The sequence below is a fragment of the Lygodium microphyllum genome, chromosome 3 (genome assembly GCF_053477565.2).
Source record: "Lygodium microphyllum isolate KBCC chromosome 3, Lygodium_microphyllum_v1.1.10, whole genome shotgun sequence".
Lineage (NCBI taxonomy): Eukaryota > Viridiplantae > Streptophyta > Polypodiopsida > Schizaeales > Lygodiaceae > Lygodium > Lygodium microphyllum.
The window spans coordinates 170,957,927-170,962,960 of record NC_141137.1 but is presented as its reverse complement, the minus strand read 5'-3'; positions in this window follow the sequence as shown (position 1 = coordinate 170,962,960).

Below are 5,034 nucleotides of genomic sequence, written 5' to 3'. Positions count from 1 at the left end.
TCTCCACTATCTCTGCTGCAGGGTGTAATGGGGGAAGTCCTCAAAGTAGTCATCTGAGTCCTCTACCTCCTGCTCATTGTGCTGGGCCATCACGGCCTCCCCTACCTACTGTGTATCGAGTACCTGAGATGGGCTAAACTCGAGAAGCTCAGCCTGATGAGACGATGGTGTAGGGAAATGTGGCATATCTATAGCCTGTTGTAGCTCCTGAGAAGCTACTGGTGTCGCTGCCTCCACGGGCTAAATCACATCCATCTGCAGTGCTGCCCCTATCAGTGGCTGTGGGACCTCTAGCTCTAGGGCATCCAGAGGAGTGTCTATGGGAGCAATGGGCCTGCAGTGGCTCTACATGGGCTGACGGCCTGATGTCCCTGATCACTCGCCACTGTCTCTACTCTAGGTGCTCGTGCCCCTCCCTCTAAGCAGCATGCTCTCTTCCCTCGCGCTGTCTCCTCCTATGTCTAACCTTGCGCCGTCTCTGACACTTTGCATCACTCCTCTAACACGTCTCGGGTCTACCGCCTCCCTCATTCCTAAAGGAGGTCTAGCATCGGCGTCTCCTGGGGCATTCAGCTGCGTGATGTCCAATCATCCTGCAAGCAAAGCACTCACCAAGGAGGCCTGTATAAGAGAGTGGCTAGATAAGAAAGCCCCCGTGAATGGAGGGAATCCTAATAGTCTAGGGAAGGCAGTGCAAAGACTCCGTGGGTAGTATTATCACTCGGACTGAAGGGTATCTGTGTGGGCCTTCTAAGACTACGTCAATAGAGGTCCTATCCCTTTGTATGACGTAGCCAAATGCACTGCCAATCTCAGAAAGGTATGGTTTAAAATACTCATCAAGGGCAGGAAAAGAGATAGTGATGGCAGTGCCATCTCCAAGTAAGGAATAGTCCCGGCCCCCAATCCATCTGTCAAAGTATGCTACTGAGGTCTTGACTTCAAGCGGGCTGGTAGTGAGCACTGCCTCCATCTGCTCAGGTGAGCTGAACTGGAGTCTGAAGCATCCCTTTCCAAATGCACTACCAATCTCAGAAAGGTATGGTTTAAAATACTCATCAAGGGCAGGAAAAGAGATAGTGATGGCAGTGCCATCTCCAAGTAAGGAATAGTCCCGGCCCCCAATCCATCTGTCAAAGTATGCTACTGAGGTCTTGACTTCAAGCGGGCTGGTAGTGAGCACTGCCTCCATCTGCTCAGGTGAGCTGAACTAGAGTCTGAAGCATCCCTTTCTAAGGGGCACCACTCGCGTGATCCTGGCTAGGGTGCCAATAAGTGCAGACTGGATGGAGTCCTTAAGAATGTGGATAGGTGGACAATCTCCAACCATTCTACAGGCCAAGGATGACGCTTCTAGCGCTGACACTCTCTCCCTGAGTGCCAACTCTGTGTCTAGAGCAAAGTGAAACGGTGGGAGGGCATCCGTCTAGTGTATGTGGGGGCTGCACTAGAACCCCCTGGGGATGGTGGAGGACCGGCTGCAATCTCAGGCGATACCCTAGCTGCATGTGTCGTTATTTGGTGCGGGTGCTTTGTGGTCTGTTGGCGCATGGTATAGCTGCTGGTTTACTTGTTGAGGTTGTGCAGGGGAAGGGGAGATGGAGGTTGCTTGTGCAAGGAATCTTACAAAGGCTGCAAGGGTGGATGACGAGACTGAGGAAGTGTCCATGGCTGCGAAGCGAAGAGAAAGTGCAGGCAAAGCAGGTTGAGGCATGGTAGGCAGGGCAATTGTTGTGAGTCCTCTTTTTGTCACTATTTCTGTCGCATGCTGGTAGGGTTTTAGTGCTGAGCGGCTGCAGGTCTCATGCTGCTGAACCCAATACCTACAGGAGAACTGTGGACAGCAGACAATATGGATCACAGTAGCATTACACAGGTCAGGGACTAGGTGCCCCACAAGCAGTGCAGAAGAAGATGCTATATCTCTATTTTTGTTTTGGTCTCTCTCTGGTGGCTTGTTCCTGCACGCTGGAGGAAGAGCAACGGGTGTACAGGGCAGAAGAGCAGAGGCACAGCTGGTCCCCTTGGTGCGCATAGCAACAATGAATTCACCGCCTTTTTGTCTCTCTAACAAGCTGTAGAAGCGGGGCAGTAGCGTGCAGGTCACCAGACGGATAAGGTTGCAGGTCAATGGACGGATAGGGCTGCAGGTCCGCTAGTCTGTTCGTGAGGGAGACATGGCCTGTTTTGCAGAGTTCGCTCGTGTGCCTCTCGCTTCATCATCAGTTGTTGAGAGAATCCATGGAAGCAGACTTTCCTGCAGCATGCATCAGGCCTCCAGCCATCTCGTCGCCACTAGACCAGTCTCCTGAATCCTGCGATGAGAAGGTGAGAGTCTCCACAGTCCAGGTCGTATACCAGGTTGGAGGAATTCACATGAGCCAGCTCCAGCATGCGACGAGCGACGTGGAAGGGCATAGGCACGTAGGGTGCCAGACAAAAGCCTGCCAGATAGTGCATCCACAGGCCAAGCCTTGCCATCTGTCTGTTGCATCAGACAATCTGCCTCATGAGCAAAGTCTCTTATGACCTGCTGTATCACACTGGTGCTGTCTCAGACAAGGGTCTTAATAATTCGGATCTTCTTCTTCTTCTTCTTCTTTGAGCTTGATCTCTCCCTCAGAAGCCTTCAAGTTAAGCCATTAATGCATGTGCATTGTAGATCGAAGCTATCATCATCACTAACGACAATTGACAGATGATGATTCAATGAAAACAATCCCCACTGACTTATTAACCCATTTTGACCAACAATCCTTTGCCTTACATGTTGGAAATGGAGGAAGAGAGAGAGAAAGAAAGAAAGACAGAAAGAGAGAGAGAGAGAGAGAGAGAGAGAGAGAGAGAGACTTATATTAACGTCTACAACAGGCCAAGTTGGCCTATGAGACCAAAATTTTGCATACAAAATGTCTAGGAGATTTCAAAAGTCCCAATGAAGCAAACATTTATGCTATGTTGAACTAAATTGAGTAGGTACAAAATGATATCTAGACTAGATACAATCTAGAGGTACTCCCAATGCGGTGTGGAACTGCTCCTGGAGTGTTCATCCTAGGATGTCCCACATGGGTCGGTCTAACATGGAGAGACTAAAGCGGCGGGGCAGGGTCCTCCGATGGCGGCGTAGTATCCCTTGTATCTTCGACATGTGTCTTCTGCGGGGACGGGAGGCGGCGGGGCATGGGCACCGGGCTTTGCCTCTCGCTATGGCTATTTCTAAGGTGGTCCCCCGGGGTCGGGAGGCCGGTTGGGCTGGTGGGGGCTCGGTGGTGGGGAGGGTAGCTGGTATTTGGTAGAATTCGTTGAGTCTGCGTTGGTTGGTGACTCCTTGTCTTTGCTCTATGGTTCGCAGGAGGTGGTCTCTGTGGAGTCGTATTTCCAGTAGAAAGAGCCCCAGGCATCTCTGGTCTTTGAATTCCATCACCTTGGAGAGTGGTTCGAATCCTTCGCTGAATAGGCAGTGGAAACGTCCCCGGATTTCGTAGTACACTGGGCACCAAAGAGAGAGAGAGAGAGAAGAGAGGAGAGTTGGCGGATGATCGTGTCCTGTCTGTGACCTACCTGCGGAAGCCCTGTCCCTGAGCCACCTGCAGACGTTGTCACTTCCTACCGGCGGACGTCTACTTGCAAGCGGGCGCCTACCTGTGGATGGTTGAGACTCGCTGCGGACGGCTGTGTCTACACGTAGCGCCTGGTTACCCTGTTCGTTCCTTGCCTTTCCGTCTTCTGCCTTGTCCATCCGTCATTTGCCCTGGTCGGGATCCTGGCTCCCCCTGCCATGCGAACGTGCTCACCTGCCTTGCGCCCTGTCTAAGTTCTCCCCTTAGACTAGTGCAGAGTCCGTTCTGCCCTGCCCTTGTCTATCCTGTTGACCCGTGCTGCTTACAAGCGTGGGACCTTCCTTCCCGTGTCGCCTTGTTCCACAAGAGAGAGAAAGAAAGAAAGAAAGAAAGAAAGTTATATTAACGTCTACAACATGCCAAGTTGGCCTATGAGACCAAAATGTTGCATACAAAATGTCTGGCAGATTTCAAAAGTCCCAGTGAAGCTAACATTTATGCTATGTTGAACTAAATTGAGTAGGTACAAAATGATATCTAGACTAGATACAATCTAGAGGTACTCCCAGTGCGGTGTGGAACTGCTCCTGGAGTGTTCATCCTAGGATGTCCCGCATGGGTCGGTCTAACATGGAGAGACTAAAGCGGCGGGGCAGGGTCCTCCGATGGCGGCGTAGTATCCCTTGTATCTTCAACATGTGTCTTCTGCAGCGGGGACGGGGGCATCTCTATGGCATCGTATTTCCAGTAGAAAGAGCCCCAGGCATCTCTAGTCTTTGAATTCCATCACCTTGGAGAGTGGTCTAAATCCTTCGCTGAATAGACAGTGGAAGCATCTTCAGATTTCGTAGTACACTGGGCATCTACAGATATAGTGTTCCTCTGTCTCTGGCTCGAGATGGCAGAGCTGACAAATTCGGTCTTCTGGGGGGAGGGGGGTGGCCCCATATTTGCCCATTTCGACCCATAGTTGGTGTGAGGACATGCGGATCTGTCCGATGGCACTTCTGACCCCGTGAGACAAGTGTGTGTCCATGTAGCTTGGGTAGGTGATGAAGCCATCCGGGGAGATGTGCAAGAAGTGCTCTCGGTAGAAAGCCTTCTTGGTTCCTAGTTCCGACGTGGGGGTCACCCATGTCCTAGCTGTGTCTATTTGGATGATATCCATTCTGATGATGCGATTCACCTCCTCTCGACTGAGCTCCAGGTGTGGGCAGTCTAGGCTGTATTGTAGTGGGGAGAGGTGGTCCATGTGCAGGCCATGGAGCCGTAGCCAGGTCTCTGTTTGGGCATACCAGCACTCAGTGTCCCCTTGTGTTGCTAGTTGTTTGGATGACTCCAGGGCGAGTCTGGGGTACCGGTGCCGGGGCAGGTCCCATATTCGGTGCAAGGTCACGGTCTGGAAGAGGGCCTCAGCTACGAGGGGCAGTGCCCCCAACTCTGCACGGATGATCTCGTGTGGTATGGAGGG